This window comes from Heptranchias perlo, chromosome 2, assembly GCF_035084215.1.
Source record: "Heptranchias perlo isolate sHepPer1 chromosome 2, sHepPer1.hap1, whole genome shotgun sequence".
Lineage (NCBI taxonomy): Eukaryota > Metazoa > Chordata > Chondrichthyes > Hexanchiformes > Hexanchidae > Heptranchias > Heptranchias perlo.
The window spans coordinates 13405137-13432620 of NC_090326.1; the positions used below are offsets into that span (position 1 = coordinate 13405137).

A 27484-nucleotide genomic window follows, 5' to 3' on the forward strand; every position below is an offset into this window, starting at 1 on the left:
ACGGCTCACCAACGAGTCCATTGAGGCCCTGACAACGGCACTTCAGACTCAGGGTGAGCAACTATCTGCCGCCTTAAACAGGCAGGCAGATCCACTAGCACTGGCCTTTAAAGGCTTCAGGTCCTCCAAACTGTCGTCCAACAGGGTGGTAGGAGTGGGCCTGGCCCAGGAGAGGGAGGATGGCGAAAGGGGACATGGAAGTGGGGACGCCACTCAAAGCCATCCCACTTCTCACCCGTTGCTCCCCTCTCAACCAGTACCCACAATGCTGCCTCCTCTCCAGGTGGTCGAGTCTGCCCCTGCACAGGTGCAGGTGGAGCAGTCTTTGGAGGGGCCCTCACGGGCACCAAAACCCAGAGGGCGTAGGCCCAAAGCATCTAATCGGTGAGGGCATGAACAAGAGCAACCTGCCACTACCTCTGCTGCAGCCACAGGGATGCACCACGTAGGAGTACTCATAAGCGTACGGCAAAGGTTTTGTGAGCACAAAGTGGGTGCACAAGGGTGTCTGACGGTTTGTCATGTTTTTTATTTATATTTGCTTTTCGTTAAACGCACATTAAATATTATTATTGTCACACTACTGCTACATCTTGGCCACTCTTTACTGGCTTGTGTAATAAGACCCTTTCACGAGGTTCACCATGAACACCCACACTTGATGCCACCCATTGGGTCACTCTACAGTGGGTGTATGTGTAGTTGCATGACTATTTTGTGCAGGTGCCTGTGGCGCAGCACTGTGTTGTGGAGCTCCACGTGGCGGAGGTGGACAGCGTGCCTGGCGAGGCTGGTGATGTTGCTCGTCCTCGGATGAAGTGATGAATGCAGCCATGGCGCCCCCATCCTGACGGTGTGAGTTTGAGGGGGTCCACAAAGTTGGTAAATGTGTTTGCACAGCAGAGTTTAGGGTATAAATTAATAATTTTGAGTAGAAAGACAAACGTGTTGCAGCCAAAACTTTGTCTGAAGTGACAGAGTGCCCTGCAGCAATAAATGAGGTTTCCCCCCCCAACTGTCAAACAATCCTTTGCATCTCCCACTGGCTGCTGGCTGAAACACGTCTGCTCCAACAGGGAGTGTTTCCCACAGCACGGGAAACGCACTGAGGATCCTTCAAAATCACACCCCTGCCAAAATCTCCACTCAATGAGGTCTGTCAAGTACCTCAACTACCTAAATAAGTATCTAAATTATCATCCCGCCGGCTTTAATTGCCGGTGGGAGTCCCGCATGTGGGAGCTGCGCGCGCACCCGAACACATTATTGGGGAACCCGGAAGTCAGCGGGTTGGAGCCGGGCTCCGGACCTGCTCTGGGATTCCGCCATTTTTGGAGACCCCCCCCCTGCCCCCAACGCACCCGCTTGGTCATCAGAAAATCGGCCCCTATGCCTCTGTTTATAAAGACAAGGACCCCATGTGCTTTTTTAACAGCCTTCTCAACTTGTCCTGCCACCTTCAAAAATTTGTGTACGTCCACCCCCATGTCTCCCTGTTCCTGCACCCCAATTAAAATTGTACCATTCAATTTATATTGCCTCTCCTTGTTCTTCATACCAAAATGCATCACTTCACACTTTTCTGTGTTAAATTTCATCCGCTCATTTCACCGTCCTCCTGAAGTCTGCTACGATCTTCCTCACTGTTTATTACATTTCCAAGTTTTGTGTCATCTGCAAACTTTGAAATTATGTCCCCTATACCCAAGTCCAGGTCATTAATATATATCAAAAAGAGCAGTGGTCCTAATATCGACCACTGGGGGACACCACTGTATACTTCCCTCCGTGTCTGAAAAACAACCGTTCACCACTACTCTTTGCTTTCTGTCCCTTAGCCACTGTCCTTATAATCCCATGGGCTTCAATTTTGCTAACAAGTCTATTGTGTGGTACGTTATCAGATGCCTTTTGAAAGTCCACATTCACATCAACCGCAACAGCTGCATCAACCCTCTCTGTTACTCCACCAAAGAACTCAATCAAGTTAGTCAAACACGATTTCCGTTTAACAAATCTATGTTGGCTGTCATTTATTGACCCATATTTTTCCAAGTGACAATTCATTTTGTCTCTGATTATTGTCTTTAAAAGTTTCCCCATCACCACCACATTTGGCTGACTGGCGTGAAGTTGCCGGGTTGATCCCTCTCCCCTTTTTTGAACAGGGATATAACAAATGCAATCTCCCAGTCCCCTGACACTGTTCCCATATCTAAGGAGGATTTGAAGATTGTGGCCAGAGTCTCAGTTATCTCCACCCTTACTTCCCTCAATAACCTAGGATGCTTCCCATCTGGACCGGGTGACTTTTCTACTTTGAGCGCTGCCAATCTTTTAAGTAGCTCCTCTTTATCCATTTTTATCCTATTCAATTTCTCTATTCCCCCCTCCTATACTGTGACATTGGCAGCATCCTCTTCTTTCGTGAAGACAGATGCAAAGTATTCATTTAGTACCTCAGCCATGCCCTCTGCCTCCACAAGAAGATTTCCTTTTTAGTCGCGAATCAGCCCCACCCTTCCTTTGACTACCTTTTTACTATTTATATGTTTATAAAAGACTTTTGAGTTCCCTTTTATGTTAGCCACTAATCTATTCTCATACTCTCTCTTTGCCCCTTGTTTCCTTTTTCTGATCTCCTCTGTACTTTCTGTATTCAGCCTGGTTCTCTACTGTATTATGAACCTGACATTTATCATAAGCCTCCTTTCTCTGTTTCATTTTAATCGCTATATCTTTTGTCATGCAGGGAGTTCTAGCTTTGGATGCCCTTCCTTTCCCCCTCGTGGGAATGTGTCGAGTCTGCACCTGAACCATCTCCTCTTTGAAGGCCTCCCATTGCTCATTTGCTGTTTTACCTACATACATGATAATCATCAGCCTGTTAAGCTGACACAATAAAAATCAACTGTTTTCCACTGTATTCGAGATGGTCGGTATCAAGGACTAGAGACTGTCGGAACCAATCAGATAATTTGGAAGATTACACTGAAGCCAGTCAGAACCACTCAGGTCTGTTGGAGAGTGGGACTGAAGGTTACTTTCTCCCATTGTTTGTTCCACACAAACCTGAGGCAGATAAAAAATAAACTCCTGGGGATACTGATTTATTTAAAATATTTATTTTCAAAGAAGTTAAATACAACAAATAAGCTGCTAAAATGCAGCTTTTAAAAATTTTACATTTTCCTTAAAAGAACTTTCTGGGGCGTGGCCTGCTGTTGTCTTGTGCTAAAGTTTATTTCCTTCAAAATCGGATGCAGCCTTATTTTGAGATGAGGAGAATGCTCTCTGGTGTGAATCCATTAACTGTCCTCTCGTCAGTGCAGTTATGGAATTATCACGTTTGGAAATAAACTGGGGTGTATGGTTGAGAGTGATGAGTTTTACTTAATTTTAAAATTACACTAAGATTTACACTCAATTGCTCCAAAATTCCAATAAATGCATCAAATTGGGTGTTAAAAATACCATTTTTGGGGTATGAAGAGCCCCCATACTTCCTCTGGTCTAGAAAATAAACCTAATTCCTTCAGCATTCACATCCCCTTCAGTCATTTCTAAATTCACCACTGCTGCAAACTCTGCTTTTGTGCACTGCAATAAAAATGATTGAAGTCATTAGGGTATGACTGCAGCTTATGTCATGACAAGCCTGTGCCCACTGCAATTGCAGTGTAACTCCTGGTCTTCATATGCCATAAGTTCTATATCCAGGGTTATTTTTGAGCAGGTACACGTGCTGAAGCTGCTGGTTTTCTAGGTTGGTATGTACAGATCTGTAATGTGAGAAAAGTCACTCCCTTTGCATTGTGTCATTACTTATCAATTTTCCTGTATACCTGCCATTTTAATTACAGAAAAAAAGGACATAATTTTGTTGGGTTGATGTGCTGCCCATTAACAATAAGCACTGTGCTGCCTTAAGGAATAGAAGCTCAGAAACTCGTGAATGATAAAACTCAACAGTGCTGCCTTTGAAGATATAATAAAATCAGCAATGTGCAGGTTCTTAATAGACTGGTTAATATATATTTTTTAAGTCGTTGCCAAAAATAAAGCCCAGAGGTAATTCCAATGTTTCCGATGCAATTAGACCTTTTTGGAGCATTCTCTGAATTAACTGCACCTGATGCAGATGGAAACTTTTTAAATAATTGCAATCAAATAATGAACAAAAGTCAAATTGAAAATGTAAGACCACAAACAGCTGGGAGGCAATTCAACCTTGGCACAAGCACAACAGGCTGGTGACCAAGATTATCAATGTATCTCCTGTGTTATAGAACATCTTCAACAGGCAACTGTCAGCAAATTGGATTGTATCTGAACATCCAATTTACCCAATGAGTGGAATCCTACCTCTTGCTTCTTCCACTTAAAGTGATCCAAATGATCTGACCGTTCCCTATTTTCATGTTGAAGATGTTGCTAGCTCACTCTCACCTGAACTTGTGAATGGGGTCACATTAGGGCTGTGACCTCCTGCCATGTCCAAAACCAGACATGGGCTGGACATGTGTGGAGGACAGGAGGATGGAATATTAGTATCAGTCCTAATGTTGTCTTAGCTATTCACTGAAAACTTCGACAACTTTAACTGACAGCTCCATATCACGAGACTCTGAAAAAAAATGGGAAATAAACTAATATTAAAAAACTTTCCATTTTAGAAATTTCCACATCATTCACTCAAAAATTGGACTATCAGCAAACTGGTGACAACGCAGCAATGTGGAAGAAAGATTCATCTCCTGCGGAAAAACAAAATCTTTCAAACAAAGGTTTCGTACAGTCTAAGTCAGAGAGTTTTACTGAAACAGAAAGTGTGTGGTCTTATCGGATGACAGGAAAAGAGAGTATTACTAAAAAATAATACTGTTTTATTGGATCATAATACTCTTGTATACGCTACATGTCAGTTCCTGAACACAGCCTGCTAGTGGGAACAATCGTGTAATGGGTACATTGGCACAGATAGATTTGTTTGCTACAATGGGGGAAAAAAAACTATTGCTTTAAGGGAACAGTTTAGTGTGGGATTACTGCTTATAGACACAGCATAGAGGTAGTGTTAGGATACAAAGCAGCAAGGAGTCGGAGTCAGAAACAATGCACCAACATATCTCACTTACTCCTTCCCACGCTGCAGGCACTTCTGCTCTCAGAACTGGAGGAAAACCTTGGAATCATAGAAAGTTACAGCACAAAAGGAGGCCATTCGGCCCATAATTTTATATACCTCAATTAAGTCTCCCCCTGTCACCTTTGTTCCAAAGAAAACAACCCCAGCCTATCCAATCTTTTCTCATAGTTAAAATTCTCTAGCTCTGGCAACATCCTCGTAAATCTCCTCTGTACCCTCTCTAGTGCAATCACATCTTTCCTGTAATGTGGTGACCAGAACTGTACACAGTACTCAAGCTGTGGCCTAATCAATGTTTTATACAGTTCTAGCATAACCTCCCTGCTCCTATATTCTATGCCTTGGCTAATAAAGGAAAGTATCCCGTATGCCTTTTTAACCACCTTATCTCTTGTCCTACCTTCAGGGATCTGTGGACATACACTCCAAAGTCCCTTTGTTCATCTACACTTCTCAGTATCTTCCCATTTATTGTGTATTCCCTTGCCTTGTTTGCCCTCCCCAAATGCATTACCTCACACTTCTCCGGACTGAATTCCATTTGCCACCTTTCTGCCCACCTGACCAGTCCATTGATATCTTCCTGTAGTCTACAGCTTTCCTCCTCACTATCAACCACACAGCCAATTTTTGTATCATCTGCAAACTTTTTAATCAAGCCCCCCACATTCAAGTCCAAATCATTAATATATACCACAAAAAGCAAGGGACCTAGTACTGAGCCTTGCAGAGCCCCACTGGAAACAGTCTTCCAGTCACAAAAACACCTGTCAACCATTACCCTTTGCTTCCTGTCACTGAGCCAATTTTGGATCCAACTAGCCACTTTCCATTGGATCCCATGGGCTTTTACTTTTTTGACCAGTCTGCCATGTGGGACCTTGTCAAAAGCCTTGCTGAAATCCATGTACACTACATCAAAGGCGTTACCCTCATCGACCCTCCTTGTTACCACCTCAAAAAATTCAATCAAGTTAGTCAGATACAACCTTCCCTTAACAAATAAATACTGGCTGTCCTTGATTAACCCGTGCCTTTCTAAATGACGATTTATGCTATCCCTCAGAATCGATTCCAATAATTTGGCCACCAACGAGGTTAGACTGACTGGCCTATAATTACTCGGTCTATCTCTTTCTCCCTTTTTAAACAACGGTACAACGTTAGCAAGTCCTCCAGTCCTTCGGCACCACGCCTGTAGCCAGGGAGGATCGGAAAATGATGGTCAGAGCCTCCGCTATTTCCTCCCTTGCTTCTTTTAACAGCCTGTGATACATTTCATCCGGGCCTGGCGATATATCTACTTTCAAAGGTGCTAAACCCCTTCATTCTTCGTCTCTCACTATTCTGGATGGGTTTAAAACAAATGGAACTGAAAGGGTTCTGGGGAACGGTATCCTAGCCTTGCAGACAATGGAGGAGGGCCAGGGAGAAGGACCAAAACCAATCCTCACACTCAAAATATGAAGCAGTAATTCTCGACACACATCAAGTCACTGTACATTGTGTTCTTGTATCAGTTACTCTGAAAGTGCCACATGAACATAGTGCCATTGCTGATTCACGGGTTTTCATTCTCCTTCCTTTCTAATTGTTTGCAATATACCTTCTGATAATTTATAAAGAAACGGCTCTATGTCTAATTTGAAGTAACCAAAAATGGTAAATTGTCACATTCTGCACATGTACTTGTAAAAAAATTATTCCAAAGTTCAGTATTTATTAAGATATGAATTTTGGCCTGTTACCTATTTTTGGACTTGGCTTTGGGGCTCATCCCTAACTTTATCTCTATATTTTAGCTGCATCATTGTTTGTGGGGCATGGCAGGGCAGGGCAGGGGCAGCTCTTTATGTGTCACTAAAACTACCTTTTGTAGATTTGAAGTAATTTTGTTTCAAGCTAAACTGGCAAAAAAACAGATGTTTAAGAGCCGCTGTGCACAGAGGATTAGAAATTTCAGACAGCCAGACTGCTGGGTTGAAAGCAGGCATCAGAATCTATTAACACTGATCAAATTATTTAAACATTGCACAGAGGGTTTCTGTCAGTTAAACTGCGATTTTTTTTTTGACCCGTCAGATATTTGTGCTTTGAATCACATTCTGCAATTAAGTGAGTGGACAAAGTACAAAACTGGAAGTTTTAGAAGGTAGAGCCTTCTAGAACACAACATTTTCAAAATAAAATCCAATCAATTTAACATTTTAACAGTCTGACCTTTAACTTCATGAACTTGAACCAGGTTCATTAAAGATGGAGCCCAGCTTCCCTGTTGCTACTGAAAAGCTAAAAATATCGACTCTTTGAAAACATACCTTGGTACTTCTCTCCTATCTGTTGATATAGCATTACACTGCCAGGTCTGTCTACATTAAAGTAAATACTCCTACAACACCGCAGATTGAAAATGGTTTATTTTATTAAAACTTGATTGTTGTGTTATACTTAACTTCTCAAACAATGTGGGTGGGGGTGTACGGAGATATGTCGCATGCTTCATCTCTGGAGAGACGAGTTTAAATTCAAACTAAAGTCTGCAGGTCGAATCTAGTTGTTGAACATTGTTGCAGACAGTGAGTCCCCACATAGCACGATAGCCAATGCAGACATTGTGAAGTATTTGAGTAAATATTTACTCCGCTCTGGTTCAAGACTGCCCAGACCTGCCAAGCCTCATGGAATTTGATGGGCTCTCAGTCATGGAAAAATAAATTCCTGATCTCACTTTTTTTTTTGTCAGAGAGGAGGAAGTGAAGGACGTTTTAAACTTTGGTTCGTTGCTACGGCCACTGAGGCATCGAGGCACGAAGTTTACACAGACCAGCCTTGGGAAATAGACAACTGACAAGGTAAATTCTCCTCACATTATCCAATGTGTCAAATCAGCAGGGCATTTTATTTTAAATAAGCTACAAATTTTTGCCTTGTGACTGCAACCTATATGTCATCAGCAAACCGATGTTAATATGGAAAAGACAATTCGTATTCAACCTATACGTCCCGGTTCTCCAGAATCTTCGGTGTGGAGCGGGGCAAAAGGATACATTTCAGGCCTTTTAGAAGAGAGCAAGGCTGCCTTTAGTTTTTGGGTTGCACTGCATCTTATATCCCAGTGTGAAAAATAAACATTAATTTTTAGAAAGAGGCAAGAGGAGGCCTGGCATGTGAGAGGATATTGAGACTAATCTCACCAACTTTTATTAACCCATCAGAAATATTCCAGCATTCAGATATGGTATGAGGGTATGGTAGCATAGTGGTTGTGTTACTGGACGAGTAATCCAGGAGGCCTAGATGAATATTCAAGACACAAGTTCAAATCCTGCCACAGCACCAGCTGGGGAATTTAAATTCAGTTAATTAAATAAAATCTGGAATTAAAAAGCTAGTTTCGGTAATGATGACCATGAAACTACTGGATTGTTGTAAAAATCCATCTGGTTCACTAATGCCCTTTACAGAAGAAAACCTGCCATCTTTACGTGGTCTGGCCTATATGACTCCAAGCCCACAGCAATGTGGTTGATTTTTAACTGCTCTCTGAAGTGGCCTAGCATGCCACTCAGATCAAAAAGGTGGCTCGTCAATCAAAGGCAATTAGGGATGGGCAATAAATGCTGGCCTTGCCCACAAAAAAAATTCTGTTTTACTCGCTTTTAAATGAGATAGTAATTTCAAATTGTAAATGAATTTGGGATTCAATGCATTGCTAACTCCTTGCCAAAATGATGAGGAATTTCTCAGTCCAAAGCAACACAAAACAGCTGATATCTATAAGCTAGAAACTCATAGGCCAGCTGAACGACACTGGCAAGGTTACAACACCGTGCTTTCATTTAATTATCTTGGCCTTGCATCTAGGTTTGATACTAATTGTCTTTTCCATTACCAACATCAGTTTGCTGATGACATATAGGTTGCAGTCACTAGGCAAAAATTTGCAGCCTATTAAAAACAAAATGCTCTGTCAATTTAACCCAAAAACTCGTGTGAAGTTGAGGTACGTGGCAGTCTTGGATAATATGAAGAGAATTTACCTTGTCTGAGTCCAAAGTAAAAACTGGGGTGCAAGAACAGGAGGGGGGAGTAAAGGAGAGGAAACACGTCTATCAATCATGATGGTGGTGCAGAGCACTGGATATTAAACATCAAATTATGTTGGTTTACAAGTCTTTTCAAAGTAAGTTTTTTTTTGGAAAATCTGTGGAAAGACCATCTATCAGTTTTACACTGGATAGTTTGGTTTCAGAGAGTGACCCACCCGTCCAATTGATCTTTATAACCAAAAACAAGTAAAAAAAAATCCAGTTTTTACATTGTTGCTTTAAAGTAAAACATAGGGCGCTAAATTGGGCCGTGTAGCGTCCATTGTTTCAGTGTTACACGGCCTCTCCGACTTCCAAGATGGCGTCTTGGATGTGCACGGACGTTACCTATGTGACGTGCACCAGACGCCATCTTGGTACAGGAGTTAGCGCAGGCGCAGATAACGAACGCTGGAATCATGTAAAGTAGGGAGAAAACGGCTTCAATCAGCGTGCAACACTGATTTAAAGTGATAGACATCATTTTGGGACTTAACGCTCAACTTAATGCACAGTCTTAACCCCGATCATCGAACGTGTCTTAGAGTGCCTGGAGGACCCCCCACCAGCGCTATTTAAAGGGACCATGCAGGATTTACAGGTTAGTGGCTGGATTATTGCTTCTGGCTGCCGAGACATTTCTAACTGTTTTGGAGGGCTCCTACACTTGAATACCAGGACCCGGGGACATAGTATAACATTAAGAGCCAGGACATGGAGGAGCTTCTACACGCAAAGGGTGGGAGAGGTTTGGAACGCTCTTCTGCAGACGGCAGTCGATGCTAGCTCATTTGTGAAAGTTAATTCTGAGATTGATAGATTTCTGTGAATCAAGCGTATTAAGTGATATGGGGCTAAGACGGGTATATGGAGTTAGGTCACAGGTCCACCATGATCTCATTGAATGGTGGAACAGGCTCGAGAGGCCAAATCCCACTGCCACTGCCACCTCCTGATATGCACCACCTTCTCCTGCAAAAAAGCACGACGTGTGTCTGGGTGATGTGCCTGTAATGGTTGAATAGCTGCCAGTGTGTGTGGCCTGTGAGTTGTGGGTGGGTGGCTTGAAATTATGGTAATGTGTAAGGGTGAGAGGAAGCAGCTGATTGGAAGAATTGAGTACGATGGAAAGAGTTTGTTGGTATGTGAGGGATGGGGGTGTTTTGCGTGGTGCAGTTGGTAGGAGACGCCACTTGACAGTTGACCTCACTCACCTTGACCACTCATGTCAAAGCATTGAACTTCTTCCTGCACTGCATCCATGTCCATGATGCTGTGCGCCTGGCATTGACTTTCTCCCCTGCTGCCTCCCACTGCCTTTTGGATATATGTCTGGAGGGCCTCTTGCACCCCCATCCCCCCCACCCACCTGCGGATATAGGATGTCCCTCCTTCTGTCCACCTCTTGCACCAAGGTCTCTAGTGCATCAGCAGAGAACCTTGGTGCATGCACTCTCGCAGGCCTGGTACAAACTCAGATCGGCAGGTTGTTGCGGTCTGGTGTGCAGATTGAAGGATGTGGGATTTAGTAGTGTGCAACCATTATTCAATGTTTTAATGTAACTCATCAGAGTGTAAACATAGGGATGGGACCTGCATCTGTGTCTTATGTGTGCCATGTCTGATTTCTGTTCAGACTCCGTGCAAACAGTGGACTGTTATTTTCAGCAAATAACAGGTACTAGCTACCATTAAGAGATTTCGAAGAAACATCCTCCCTTTAAGAGATTGAGCTTCCCTCTGGTGGTGGAAAGTGCAAATTGCTTTGATTCCATGTGCAAGGCCTGGAATGGAACACTGATTGCGGGTGAGTCCTCCTGTGGGCTGAAACTTGCGTCCTGCCTGCGAAGGGGCCATTGGGCGTGGGGTAATAGCACATCACGTACCTATGCCTAAAAACAGCCCCTATCCAATTTTTCTCCCACAGTTTCATGTTCACAAATGTGCAACAGAAGTATTTTGTGTATTTGTAATCTAACCTCCCTCTCTTTCACATACACACACCCCCCTACCTTAAAATCCCACCCAGACCCAGTTCTGGATTGGACAAAAGATACCAGTCCTAGATTAGGCCATGTTATATTACTATGTGAAGAGCATAACAAACTCTGTCTTAGCATGCTAGAATTCTCTTTTCAATAAACCATGCAATACAACTTCCCCGCACATGGTTTGTCGCTCAGAATTGGAGAGTAAGCAAGCCGGCTGAATGACAAGACCACCAAGGCAAGCCCTCAAGATGATCTGCCTCTCCTTTGTTTCCTGGTAGAGTGCATGGAAGTAACTTATCGCTGTTGGTTTATACCTTTTGAAAATTTCATGGAGTCTTTGAATGTTTGTGTCAATGGCTGCTTTCCAATGGGTTCTGTAGCCCTGTTATTGGTGCCAAGGATGCTGTTAGTACTGCACTGTTTAGATAAAGTGTCATTTAAAGGGTTTCCAGCCAGTGGGAACCAGGGGTGAATTCAGAACTCAATTTCAAAACGCCTGGAACCATCCAGGATTAATTGTGAGGAATGGTCAGGTGGACAAGGTACCAGAGGGTAACTGCTGTCCGCAGAACAATGTCCCAGCACAAATCACCACCTTCAGGAAAGGAGTGGCAAAGGACAAAACTGGAGGGAGGCACAGCAAGACAGTGATCCCAAAGTGTCTATAACTAATTCGACTAAAACTTAAAGCTAAGGAAGATTGGAATTTTCCGGTTTGGATACGCTGGATTCGCCCAAGTCGAATGACTCACATCACAGCACAGCACCACTCCTGTCATTTACATCAACCGTCTATAGAAATATAAACAATTGGAATACGAGGCTGATGAATATATTGGTGATGATGCCTTCCCCAGAATCTTTGGTCCTGGATGAATCGGACATAGCTACGATATGCTCCCCATCCCTGTCACATTTTTGCTCACAAATGTTCAGATTGGACAGGCATGCAGCTGCCACCAACAGCTGCAACATACATTGGTGCAAGGTAAAGGATCACCTTAAAAAGTATTGTAGAGGCGAGTTCTCAGCAGGCAGGCTAGGTTCCAGAAACGGTTGTATCACTGTCTCAAAGATCCGGGAAATTGTATCCACATCACTGCACGACACTTTAAAGATTAAAACTATAGTGGCCGGGTGGCACACTGCATTAGAGGATGCTGACGGACACCTCAGTGGTGAGACCGTCTGAGTTCACACCCACAATCCCCCCCACACGTGAGTTTACACCCACAATCCCCCCCACACGCGAGTTTACACCCACAATCCCCCCACACATGTGAGTTTACACCCACAATCCACCCCACACGCGAGTTTACACCCACAATCCCCCCCACACGCGAGTTTACACCCACAATCCCCCCACACGCGAGTTCACACCCACAATCCCCCCCACACGCGAGTTTACACCCACAATCCCCCCACACGCGAGTTTACACCCACAATCCCCCCACACGCGAGTTCACACCCACAATCCCCCCCACATGAGTTTACACCCACAATCCCCCCACACGCGAGTTTACACCCACAATCCCCCCACACGCGAGTTTACACCCACAATCCCCCCACACGTGAGTTTACACCCACAATCCCCCCCACACGCGAGTTTACACCCACAATCCCCCCACACGCGAGTTTACATCCACAATCCCCCACACGTGAGTTTACACCCACAATCCCCCCACACGTGAGTTCACACCCACAATCCCCCCACACGCGAGTTCACACCCACAATCCCCCCACACACGAGTTTACACCCACAATCCCCCCACACGTGAGTTTACACCCACAATCCCCCCCACACGTGAGTTTACACCCACAATCCCCCCACACGCGAGTTCACACCCACAATCCCCCCCACACGCGAGTTTACATCCACAATCCCCCCCACACGCGAGTTTACACCCACAATCCCCCCACACGCGAGTTTACACCCACAATCCCCCCCACACGCGAGTTTACACCCACAATCCCCCCACACGCGAGTTTACATCCACAATCCCCCCCACACGCGAGTTTACACCCACAATCCCCCCACACGCGAGTTTACACCCACAATCCCCCCCACACGCGAGTTTACACCCACAATCCCCCCACACGTGAGTTTACACCCACAATCCCCCCACACGCGAGTTCACACCCACAATCCCCCCACACGCGAGTTTACACCCACAATCCTCCCCACACGTGAGTTTACACCCACAATCCCCCCCACACGTGAGTTTACACCCACAATCCCCCCACACGCGAGTTCACACCCACAATCCCCCCACACGCGAGTTTACACCCACAATCCCCCCCACACGTGAGTTTACACCCACAATCCCCCCACACGCGAGTTTACACCCACAATCCCCCCACACGTGAGTTTACACCCACAATCCCCCCCACACACGCGAGTTTACACCCACAATCCCTCCCACACGTGAGTTTACACCCACAATCCCCCCACACACGCGAGTTTACACCCACAATCCCTCCCACACGTGAGTTTACACCCACAATCCCCCCACACGCGAGTTTACACCCACAATCCCCCCACACGTGAGTTTACACCCACAATCCCCCCCACACACGCGAGTTTACACCCACAATCCCCCCACACACGAGTTTACACCCACAATCCCCCCACACACGCGAGTTTACACCCACAATCCCTCCCACACGTGAGTTTACACCCACAATCCCCCCACACACGAGTTTACACCCACAATCCCCCCACACACGAGTTTACACCCACAATCCCCCCACACACGTGAGTTTACACCCACAATCCCCCCACACGTGAGTTTACACCCACAATCCCCCCACACGTGAGTTTACACCCACAATCCCCCCACACGTGAGTTTACACCCACAATCCCCCCACACGCGAGTTTACACCCACAATACCCCCCACACGTGAGTTTACACCCACAATCCCTCCCACACGTGAGTTTACACCCACAATCCCCCCACACGTGAGTTTACACCCACAATCCCCCCACACGCGAGTTTACACCCACAATCCCCCCACACGTGAGTTTACACCCACAATCCCCCCCACACGTGAGTTTACACCCACAATCCCCCCACACGTGAGTTCACACCCACAATCCCCCCACACGTGAGTTTACACCCACAATCCCTCCCACACGTGAGTTTACACCCACAATCCCCCCACACGCGAGTTTACACCCACAATCCCCCCACACGCGAGTTTACACCCACAATCCCCCCCACACGTGAGTTTACACCCACAATCCACCCCACACGCGAGTTTACACCCACAATCCCCCCCACACGCGAGTTTACACCCACAATCCCCCCACACGCGAGTTCACACCCACAATCCCCCCCACACGCGAGTTTACACCCACAATCCCCCCACACGCGAGTTCACACCCACAATCCCCCCACACACGAGTTTACACCCACAATCCCCCCCACACGCGAGTTCACACCCACAATCCCCCCACACGCGAGTTTACACCCACAATCCCCCCACACGCGAGTTCACACCCACAATTCCCCCACACGTGAGTTTACACCCACAATCCCCCCACACGTGAGTTTACACCCACAATCCCCCCCACACGCGAGTTCACACCCACAATCCCCCCACACGCGAGTTTACACCCACAATCCCCCCACACGCGAGTTCACACCCACAATCCCCTCACACGCGAGTTTACACCCACAATCCCCCCCACACGCGAGTTCACACCCACAATCCCCCCACACGTGAGTTTACACCCACAATCCCCCCACACGCGAGTTTACACCCACAATTCCCCCACACGTGAGTTTACACCCACAATCCCCCCCACACGCGAGTTTACACCCACAATCCCCCCCCACACGCGAGTTTACACCCACAATCCCCCCCACACGCGAGTTCACACCCACAATCCCCCCACACGTGAGTTTACACCCACAATCCCCCCACACGCGAGTTTACACCCACAATCCCCCCCACACGCGAGTTTACATCCACAATCCCCCCACACGTGAGTTTACACCCACAATCCCCCCACACGCGAGTTTACACCCACAATCCCCCCCACACGCGAGTTTACACCCACAATCCCCCCCACACGCGAGTTTACACCCACAATCCCCCCCACACGCGAGTTTACACCCACAATCCCCCCCACACGCGAGTTTACACCCACAATCCCCCCACACGCGAGTTTACATCCACAATCCCCCACACGTGAGTTTACACCCACAATCCCCCCACACGCGAGTTTACATCCACAATCCCCCCCACACGCGAGTTTACACCCACAATCCCCCCCACACGCGAGTTTACACCCACAATCCCCCCACACGCGAGTTTACACCCACAACCCCCCGTATGCTAAGCTACCGACCTGCACCATGTTGACAATGGCCAGAGATAACTGGCACTTTGCCCGAGCAAAGAAAAAACGACTGGTGCCTGGAGGGTAGGAATTATTGTCAGCCATGATCTTTTCGCAAATTCCTCTCTGAGTTGTTAACCTGCTTAAAATAATTGGGCTAATGCCACTATTAAACATCGTAGAGAAGAACTTGATACAAGCGTGTTAAGCATTAATATGATAGTGTCACCGACAGTGATTGCTATCCTTTAGCCAAGGCTGGGATAAAAGTGCTCAGAAAATGCTTTGATAACGTTTTCAATAGTAGAAGTCATTCAGCATGGTCATTAAGGAGGTGGGCAAGTTTGCAAAGTGGGGATGTTATGGTAACCTTTACTTACGTAAGGCTGCGCTTCCTAAAAAAAAAAAATTTTGCCTCATGCATGAAGTGACTGGGGCAGCATGCTACAGGAAAAATAATGACCATTGGACAGAGAAACAATACGGGCTACTCGCATATCCTTTTAACTCTTCCATGGATGGAAACGCTCATGGGGTTTTGTGGCATTGTAGTAACCTAGATACACGGTTGCAATGAACGCAGGAAACTAGGCCTCCTGCTCAGAAAACTGTTCCTAACAGGCGGGAAATGAGTGGCAGCGGGTCAGTGAAGTCAATGGATAGGAAAATCGGGTAGGGTTTAAAACGGGCTCCTGGCAGGAACAGTTAAAACCAAGCCCAATTACTATGGTCTCTTTCTCAACAGCCAGGTAATCAATGTTAATTATTTCTAATCACCCGAGTGACGGGAACAGGAGGACTATATGAATGGGTTGTACACCTAGTCAGGGTAGAGGCAAATCTCACTGGGTACCCAGGAGATGCTAATGACAGAATATACATCTGAACAGCTTTTGTGACACAAAGCTTACTTGGTGGTCTGGCATTAGGGAACTCCTTTGCACTTTTAACATTTGATGTCTCAATAATTCATATATTCAGCCAACATGTCAAAAAGCAGAAAGTAAATCCCATACAGCCACCATGGCTTAAATTTTTAAATAATAGTGCCTTGGCCTTGCTAAAAGTTCCTACAAAATGTACAGAACTGGAATTCTTATAACTTGAAACCAGACAGAAATCTCTCTTCGCAGGGTGCTCTGAGCTGTTCCAGGATGGTTTTGCTTAAAAGCCAATCATTGGGGCAACAGGACCCTTTCCAACCTCTCTATCATCATAGTATAGAAGCAAATTGTGCCTAATCTTACTTAACAAGTTGACAGGACATATCTGAAAACCTACTTCGAACAAAATACTAATGTGAAATGAATGAAACTTCAAATACTTCATTAAGCAAATCCCTTATCACAATATAAAGGGCAAAAGAAAGCATGGAGCAAAAAATTCATTCCATCAAGCTTGCTTTTCCCAAAGATCATGTACAACCGAGCTCACCATTTAAAGTCCTGAATTAAAGTGGTTGCTCATGGGAGGTACCAGAACAGGTGCACAGCCGATGTGGGGCAGTGGATGAATATTCTGGAATTTTCTTGATCACCTTTGGGGGTAAAGGAGTATTTATGTAGAACATTTCCTAGGGAGATTAAATGGGAAAGAAAGACAGACTTGGACTTATATTTCATCTTATCACATCTCAGAAATATCCTAAACGGCTTTGAATAAAATTAATTGCTTTGAAGTGTACTGTTATGTCGGTTAAGTGTAGCAGCCAATTTGCTCACAGCAAAATCACACAAATGGCAATTGATGAAAGAATAACTGGTTAATCTATATTTCTGGTGGTGTTGGTAGAAGATGAATGTGGGCCAGGACACCAGGAGAACTTCCTGCTCTTTTGAATAGTGCCATTTATCATCCAACTGAACCATAAACATCTGATCCGAAGGACAGGACCTCCAACAGTGCAGCATTTCTTCTGTACTTCAGTGGAGTGTTAGCCTAAACTATGTGCTCAAGTCCTGGAATGAGACTTGACCCATGACTTCTGACTAAATGGTGAGAGTGCTAGCAATTGGCACACAATAGGGTCCATGCTGGCAAAGACTTTACATAGTATGTGGAAGCAGCAGACCCGATGGCCCAGGTTTCATGGTCTCTTTTATACTCCAAGACCTTGAAAGTTGATCAAGTAAAACTCCACATTATCTATCTACCTTCACATTCCCACCATTTAAACCTGGCCTGCTACCTTAGATACTGACAAACGACCCCACCCTCTTCCTGTCCCATGGAATTTTTTAGCATCTCAGTCAAACCCAATTACCTTCCAGTCCTGTTCCCAACCAACTATTAATCCAACATTATTAAAGGAGGTATTTGTCACCTCGTTAACCTTCTGCTGGCAGTCATGTCCTTATTCAAATGGAGGAAAAATGATCCTAATCTCACTTGAGCCTGGTTACTGTTACTTAATTCAACTTTCAATTATTGTGTATGATTATCCATTTATATTGGTATACATAGAATCATACAGCATAGTAGGCGGCTATTCGGCCCATCATGCCTGTGCTGGCTCTTTGAAAGAACTATCCAATTACTCCCACTCCCTTGCTCTTTCCCCATAGCCCTGCAAATTTTTCCTTTTCAAGTATTTATCCAACTCTCTTTTAAAAGTTACTACTGAATCTGCTTCCACCACCCTTTCAGGCAGTACATTCCAGTTCATAACAACTCACTGCGCCAAAAAAGTTCTCCTCGTCTCCCCCCTAGTTCTTTTGCCAATTACCTTAAACCTGTGTCCTCTGGTTACCGACCCTCATGTCAGTGGAAAGTTTCTCCCTATATGCTCTATCAAAACCCCTCAAAATTTTGAGTACCTCTATTAAATCTCCCCTTAACCTTCTCTGCTCTAAGGAGAACACTCCCAGGTTCCCTAATCTCTCCATATAATTGAAGTCCCTCATCCCTGGTACCATTCTAGTAAATTTCCTCTCCACCCTCTCGAATGCCTTGACATCCTTCCTAAAGTGTGTTGCCCAGAATTGGACACAATACTCCAGCTGAGTCCTAACCAGTGATTTACAAAGATTTAGCATAACGTCCTTGCTTTTGTACTCTATGCTGCTATTTATGCTTTTTTTAAAAAAAAGCCTTCTCAACTTATCCTGCCACCTTCAATGATTTGTGTACGTAAACCCCCAGGTCTCTTGTTTCTGCACCCCCTTTAAAATTTCACCTTTCAGTTTATATTGCCTCTCCTCATTTTTCCTACCAAAATGATCACTTCGCACTTCTCTGCATTAAATTTCATCTGCCATGTGTCTGCCCATTTCTCCTCACTGTTTACTATTTTTATAAGTTTCGTGTCATCTGCAAACTTTGAAATTATGCCCTGTATACCTAAGTCCAGGTCATTAATATATATCAAAAAGAGTCAAGTACCGCCCCTGGGGGGCACGACTGCATACTTCCCTCCAGTATGAAAAACAACCGTTCACCACTACTCTCTACTTTACGTCTCTTCGGCAATTTTGTATCGATGCTGTCATTGTCCATTTAATCCCATGGGCTTCAATTTTGCTTACAAGTCTATTATGTGGTACTTTATCAAACACATTTTGAAAGCCCAGCTACACAACATCAACCACACTACCCTCATCAACCCTCTCTGTTACTTCATCAAAGAAGTCAATCAAGTTTGTCAGACACGATTTCCCTTTAACAAATCCATGCTGGCTGTCACTTATCAACCCATGTTTTTCCAAGTGAAAAATAATTTGTCGATTTTCTTGTTTTTTTCCAAAATAAGGAAAAAACTTGTTTGTAAATATTGTTTTCTGATCTGTTCCCAAGATTACTGAATGGGTCAGCATTGTTGGGAGTGTATTTATTTTTAAAAACCAGTCATTATGGTTATTCATTGGCTTGAGAAAAGAGTTCAAAAAAGATTCCCAGGAAGCTTTCCTCATTTCGTCCTCCAACACCACTGCCAGGGTTAATATCAGGCTCTGTGGGCCTCTGATGAGTATACGCGTTGGCAGAAAAGTTTCTGATAAATAAAATGGCAATTGGTTGTATCCATGATGTGAACAGATCAGGCTTCCAAGTCTTTGCTTTGGATTTACTGGAAAAACCTTTTGGGCAGTCTGAGGGTTAAAAAAAACTCGAAATATTGGTTTGTGGTTTAATAACTAAAGCATCAGAGTGCTCGGCTCTGAGGGTTTAAGATTGTCACGGGATGGTGCAAGTGGAGAACTGCAATGGGGAACATCACAAACATTTTGGTGGTTTGACTCAAACAATTAACCAGTGTGGTAGTAAAGTTGAGGCCTGAGGCTGAGCAACAGTTGCCAATTGGACAGACCACTGAAGAATCTTTTAATGTTGGCAAATCCATCATTAAATTAAATGAATTTATGAAAATACTGTGAAACAGCACTACAAAAGAGCATAGTCTGCAGGTGTGTGGAGATTGACAGAGAGCTTAAAACAGTATTTTGTAGCAATTTGACAAAAATCTGAAATGTCTGCCAAATGAGATCTATGTGGATGTGAATATGTTGTGGTTCACTGTATTTTGAGCATTCATGTCTCAAGATATTTGCTGCAGTAAGATCCCAGAATGAGAAAAACTCCCTCGATAAGCTCAGCACTAAAAAGTGCATGGTATAGATTTTCTTCCCCCATCTTTTACAATTTGTGTTCAAATGCACTGTTGTGCAATGGAGGCACATATTTTAGCAGCCGTGGAAGGTTATTATGTAACGTTATTATACATCTCGCGTCAGGGAAGCTGGAACGTTCATCATATCCCAGGATGTTTTGGTTTAAACTCTTGAATAGTCAGCACAGGTATTTCATTTGAGACATTTCAGATTTTCAATGTATGAAAATGTTGTTTTACAGTGTGTAGGGTTTGGAAAGAGCACTGTAGGGGAGGTTCAGACTGAAATCTTCCCGAGTGAGAGGGATAGCCTCAAAGGCAACTAAACCCTGAATCCTCTACTGACAACTTTCTATTATTGTCTTCTACTGATGCTTGGCATCTATTAACGAAGAGGAATTGGTGGTCAAACCCAGTACTGTGCCTCTTTCTACAATGCACTAGGCAATGCACAAATCCCCAGGGCCTGATAATCTACATCCAAGAGTACTAAAGGAAGTGGCCCTGGAAATAGTGGATGCATTGGTGATCATCTTCCAAAATTCTATAGATTGGAGGGTGGCAAATGTAACCCCACTATTTAAAAAAGGAGGGAGAGAAAAAAACAGGAAATTACAGACCAGTTAGCCTAATATCAGTCGTGGGGAAAATGCTAGAGTCTATTATAAAAGATGTGATAACAGAACACTTGGAGGGCATTAACGGGATTGGACAAAGTCAGCATGGGTTTATGAAAGGGAAATCATGCTTAACAAATCTACTGGAGTTTTTTGAGGATGTAACTAGTAGAATAGATAGGGGAGAACCAGTGGATGTGGTGTATTTGGATTTTCAGATGGCTTTTCATAAGGTCCCACACAAGAGGTTAGTGTGCACATGGGATTGGGGGGAATATACTGGCATGGATTGAGAATTCGTTGACAGACAGGAAACAGAGATTGGGAATAAACGGGTCTTTTTCAGGGTGGCAGGCAGTGACTAGTGGGGTACCGCAGGGATCAGTGCTTGGGCCCCAGCTATTCACAATATATATCAATGATTTGGATGAGGGAACTAAATGTAACATTTCCAAGTGAAAGAATTCTGGGAATTCCACCTTTTCCCTGAGTATGGAAAACTTTGGCCATTGACTAAAATCCTAAGATGGAAGGATAGGTGAGAGGTCACCAGACGAATTAACAACACGTACAGTGGAATGTGGGAGAATTACTGCTTCAGACATGTCTTTGTTTTAATGCAAAACCTACAGCAGGTGGTCAACGATCAGAAAGGCAGTAGGCCATTGAGAGAGGCAACTGCTCCGGATAAGGTGGGGCCATGTCTTTGTTTTAAAGCAAAGCCGATCAACACCTGGGACGTTGGATACAAAAGGAAGCCTTGTGTGGCAAGTACTCAACAAATCGGAATTAACAATGTCCCATCGAGAAAAGCAATTGCAACATGATGAGAGACCATCAAAAGCCATCAAAGATTCTTAAGGACTTTGTAAGAACTGTTTAAATAGACATGAAGTGCCTCATTTAAGTGACAAAGACCATTGCAAGAGAGGGGTATATAAGTAGAAACTCGAAACTCCTCTCTCTCTTGTGTTCGCTCTCTCTTGTTGTGCCTGGCTTTTGTTTTGCAGTCTTGCTTTGGCTCTGGCTTGTTCTGCTCCTCTTGTTCTGCCTGGCTCTTGGTTCGTTCTCTTGCTTTTGCTCTTGTTCTGCCTCTCGCTTGTTTTTCAGCCTTGCTTTTTGCTGTCTCTTGGTTTGCACTCTTCAGGGAGGAGAGCAGCTTCCAGTGAAACCAACAAACTCTACGTGAGAGAACTGGTCAGCCAGACCTGCAAGTGCAAAGGATTGGTGAGCCTCGACCATACGTGTGTGTGTGTGTGTGTGTGTGTGTGTGTGTGAGATAGGTGTCTCCAGGGTCCCCACCAACCTCTTAGTTTGGCGGGATAAAGTACTGTAGTGGGTGTGTGTAACTCAATGTACTGTGTAGGACCGTTTGTATTGTTATTTTCTTCGTGTTGACGGTATAATAAAACCAACATTCCAATTCAATTCAAACACCGAGTTTGTGTGTTCTCCGTGCTATTCGACTGCGTGATCCATAACTGGGTGCGTTAGCATAAGTCTTGCTTTCCTGAACCCCCGATCCGTGAGGTATAAGTGTTCCTTGGCTAGACCGGTAACCAGATATCTGCACCGATCAATAGGGTGAGAACAACCCCAAAACACCCTACACAAGTTTGCAGATGGCACAAAGCTGAGCTGGAATGTGAGCTGTGAGGAGGATGCAAAGAGGCTCCAATGTGATTTAGTCAAGTTGGGTGAGTGGGCAAGAACATGGCAGATGCACTATAACGTGGATAAGTGTGAGGTTATCCACTTTCGTTGTAAAAACAGAAAGGCAGATTATTATCTGAATGGTGATAGATTGGGAAAAGGGGAGGTGCAACGAGACCTGGGTGTCCTTGTACACCAGTCGCTGAAAGCAAGTATTCAGGTGCAGCAAGCAGTTAGGAAGGCGAATGGTATGTTGGCCATCATTGCAAGAGGATTTGAGTACAGGAGCAGGGATATTTTACTGCAGTTATACAGGGCCTTGATGAGACCACATCTGGAATATTGTGTGCAGTTTTGGTCTCCTTATCTGAGGAAGGATGTCCTTGCCATGGAGGGAGTGCAACGAAGGTTTACCAGACTGATTCCTGGGATGGCAGGACTGATGTATGAGGAGAGATTGGGTCTACGTGGCCTATATTCACTAGAGTTTAGAAGAATGAGAAGTGATCTCATCGAAACATATAAAATTCTAACAGGACTACGCAGACTAGATGCAGGGAGGATGTTCCCGATGGATGGGGAGTCCAGAACCAGGGGTCACAGTCTCAGGATACGGGGTATGCCTTTTAGAACCGAGATGAGGAGAAATTTCTTCACTCAGAGGGTGGTGAACCTGTGGAATTCTCTACCACAGAAGGCAGTGGAGGCCAAGTCATTAGATGTATTCAAGAAGGAGATAGATATATTTCTTAATGCTAAAGGGATCAAGGGATATGGGGAAAAAGCGGGAGCAGGGTACTGAGTGAAACGATCAGCCATGATCATTTTGAATGGCGGAGCAGGCCCGAAGGGCACAATGGCCTACTCTTGCTCCTATTTTTTATGTTTCTATATTTCTATGTTTCAAAATACACAGACAAATCTTCCATGACAGATTATAGTTATCTTGACCATATTAACTCCCTCTAAAGTGAAGGCCACCATGAATTTTGCCCATTACTTACTTGTGTGCCCTGCTTAAAACACAAACTTTTTGATCGCATTAACTTAATTTCCAGGATGTGAGTCAACTTACAAAAGGACCTTGGTAATGTCAGCACTTAAGATGCATTGTCTATAATCTCAAGGCAATTGTCAGTATTTTGCTGTGATTAAATCCTATAAGTATACCTCTTTTTAATATCTGTTCTTATCACATTGAATCTTCTCACACTGAACTAGGTCACTGTAATACCATTTAAATTATTATTGTGATGTTCCAATTCATTCAACATGTAGTTGAATGTGTAATAATGAAATTATCATTCTCTTAAAATAGAAGTGCAGCCTTCAATTCTTCAGTGTTTCGCATCTAGCAGCTGTAGAATACTTTCCCTAAATCAATGCTTTCAGTTACAAAGATTTCACATCGCTCTTACACACTGACTAAATCACTTAATTAGACTTTGAAAAGATCTTCATTCCAGCTAAGCTGCAGGAAGCATTCATTTTTGTGCAATACAGTCATTTTGCAAAGCATGCAGCTATTTTAAGGTTAAACTTTCAGTGTGAAATGGAGAAAAAAGCACCTTGGATGAGTGAGGCCATAAATCATTCTTCAAATTGTGTGGAGAATGCAGTTGAGGTAATGGTTTGCTGTAACTAAATCCGATTCTGTTGCATTCTCTACCAGCCAATGTCACATAATCAGCTGGGTCCTTAAGCAGTGAAGTGTTTTTTTTTAAAAAAAGAAAACCTTGTGCCAAATAAGTTGCACCTATATCAGATTTCCACTGAATTAACAAAGTACCTCAAAGAGTGGACTGCACATTATCTTTAAACATTCTCTATCTGGCAATTACTTTTTTAAGACAAAATTGCTGGAATATATCTTATTGCATCTTGTATATTATAATCGATGAAGTGTGTTTCGAAAAATCCTGGAAATCTTCCCCAAGATCCTATTGAGAATCTTTACAATGACTCCCCATGTGGATACTTGCCCAAATCAGCAGCAATGACCAAGGTAACTCCAGCAAATTGACAATCTAAATCGCAAGGCCATTTAGGTTTTCAGACATCATGTTGGAGCAGTGTCACTTACCTCTGTGCTACTAAGATTACGACATTATGTAGATTTCTTCATTTATCTAGATTGTGTTCTCAGTTATAATAAGGTCAATGTTAAAGTCAGTAACAGGTTGACAAAAATATTCCAGAGGCCTGAGTGACATCCTGAGTTACCGCCTCTAGGGTCTGAGTTTGAATCCAGCTCTGCTGATGGGATGAAAGTCTACTCTCACGGATAGCTGCAAGGCTTCTGCATGAAATGTGGCTGGTTGATTTCACCCACTTATGATAAATGTAAGTGCGTGGCATAACATTACTCATCAATCTATTGGGAATCTCACTCAGAGAAATCAGAATGATCGCTGGTGTGAGAAATGGAAATATATACCCTGAAGTATTATGGGATGCTCTGCTGAGGTCAGGTCTAACATGCATCGTTTGGGTGGAGAGGGGATTTTACTCTTTTTTTTATTCGTTCATGGGATGTGGGCGTCGTTGGCGAGGCCAGCATTTATTGCCCATCCCTAATTGCCCTTGAGAAGGTGGTGGTGAGTCGCCTTTTTGAACCGCTGCAGTCCGTATGGTGAAGGTTCTCCCACAGTGCTGTTAGAAAGGGAGTTCCAGGATTTTGACCCAGCGACGATGAAGGAATGGTGATATATTTCCAAGTCAGGATGGTGTGTGACTTGGAGGGGAACGTGCAGGTGGTGGTGTTCCCATGTGCCTGCCGCTCTTGTCCTTCTAGGTGGTAGAGGTCGTTTGGGAGGTGCTGTCGAAGAAGCCTTGGCGAGTTGCTGCAGTGCATCCTGTGGATGGTACACACTGCAGCCACAGTGCGCTGGTGGTGAAGGGAGTGAAAGTTTAGGGTGGTGGATGGGGTTCCAATCAAGCGGGCTGCTTTGTCCTGGATGGTGTTGAGCTTCTTGAGTGTTGTTGGAGCTACACTCATCCAGGTAAGTGGAGATTATTCCATCACACTCCTGACTTGTGCCTTGTAGATGGTGGAAAGGCTTTGAGGAGTCACTCGCTGCAGAATACCCAGCCTCTGACCTGCTCTTGTAGCCACTGTATTTATATGGCTGGTCCAGTTAAGTTTCTAGACAATGATGAACCCCAGGATGTTGATGGTGGGGGAATCAGCGATGTTAATGCCGTTGAATGTCAAGGGGAGGTCGTTAGACTCTCTTTTGTTGGAGATGGTCATTGCCTGGCACTTGTCTGGCGCGAATGTTACTTGCCACTTATCAGCCCAAGCATGGATGTTGTCCAGGTCTTGCTGCATGCAGGCATGGACTGCTTCATTATCTGAGGGGTTGCGAATGAAACTGAACACTGTGCAATCATCAGCGAACATCCCCATTTCTGACCTTATGATGGAGGGAAGGTCATTGATTAAGCAGCTGAAGATGGTTGGGCCTAGGACACTCCTGCAGCAATGTCCTGGGGCTGAGATGATTGGCCTCCAACAACTACTACCATCTTCCTTTGTGCTAGGTATGACTCCAGCCACTGGAGAGTTTCCATATTACTCTATATATTATCCATGCCAAACCGAATCTGAGAATGCTCAATGCTGGCACGAACAAACGGAAAAGTGTTCTATTTCCCATTGACATCCATCTTGATAAACATAAAAATCACTAATAGCAATAAAAATTGCAAACACCTATTTCAGTCAGGGTTTTGTGGTCCAGTGTTCGAAATATGTTTCATAAGACTGGTTATGCATTTGTACTGATTTTAAATTACAACAATCTTAACTTTATCTGGACGGGATTGAATAAGTTAAAAAGGAATATATTCATGGTAGATCCAAGACATGATGTGATGCATGACATTGTAATTCAGACTGAAAACTAGTAAAGCATGTCATGTAATCAGACTTTTTTTTAATAAAGTGCTGGGTTCAATAAAAAGGGATTTATAGCTTTATGCACTATGCTTCACGAATGATGAAAATGTTCCCCCAAACAGAATATTCTCCACCTTTTTCAGTTTATACTTCTTATATTCAATTAACAGAAATAGTCATGGTATTCATTTAAAGTTATAGTATCCTTTTCCCCCCTGGAGCGTTTATACTGGAAGTTTATTCAGAGGACACACAGCGAGAAGCAGTAGGAATGATAACTATGTTGCATGAGTTTGGAAGGCCTTTTAACTCTCGGGCAACAAAGAAACCTAAGGGTTACAAGGTATTCTGGGCTAATGAGTAAAATAGGGGGAGTGTCTCACTGATCCCGTGGATAAAATACACGGGGCCAGATTTTGCTGTCAAAGTAATGGTGAGGCTAATGGCGCTCGCTGTTATTTAAGCGAAAATGCCGCAGCAACTTCAGGCAAGGATCAGATGCGCGGTCAAACGCGGATATCCAAACGTTGCTGTCCGGGTTGTGTCGTTCCGCTGTTAGCTTCGCAAAAAATGGCATCTTGCTGTCTGCCTCACCATTGGCATGCATTGAATTTTGTGAAGTTCCTGTATTTGCGCGATAGATACAAACTAAACTCGCCACAGAAAGTTAAGACTTGCCATTACAAGCGCAAGTACCCGTTTAACTGCGTGATAATTGTTAATTACTGCCCATCAATCTTTCTGGCACTGAAAATTAACTATTACAAACGTGGCGTCTCATGGCTTCAGGTATTAATTGTTGTTGGAGATTTTAAAATTGACAAAATTAAAAATGTTTTAAAAAATTACTTTGCCTTGTCTTTTTTTTTCTTTCTCTCTTAATCCAATCTTTCTTTCCCTCTCCATTTCTTTTTCTGTACCTGATTTGAAATTTAATTCACCCACTCTAATTTACAGTTCTTTCTCAGTCCTCACACTGTTAATTTCCCAATCCTTCAATCTGACTGATTAAGGAGATTCCCTGTTGCTTGCCCTGTTCACTCAGGTCCCAGATTCCCTGTTTCCCTCGCTGCAATGTTATCAGCTCACACTTTCACCAACTTAGTGGGCAAAAATGTTTTGAGCTGAAGGGTGCA

General features: G+C 44.1%; 1 protein-coding gene across 12 annotated transcripts in view; it reads right to left on the reverse strand.

Moving 5' to 3' along the window:
* fhod3b (formin homology 2 domain containing 3b) overlaps window positions 1–27484 on the reverse strand; it is a 746243-nt gene that overhangs the window by 412828 nt on the left and 305931 nt on the right. The window lies entirely within an intron of this gene.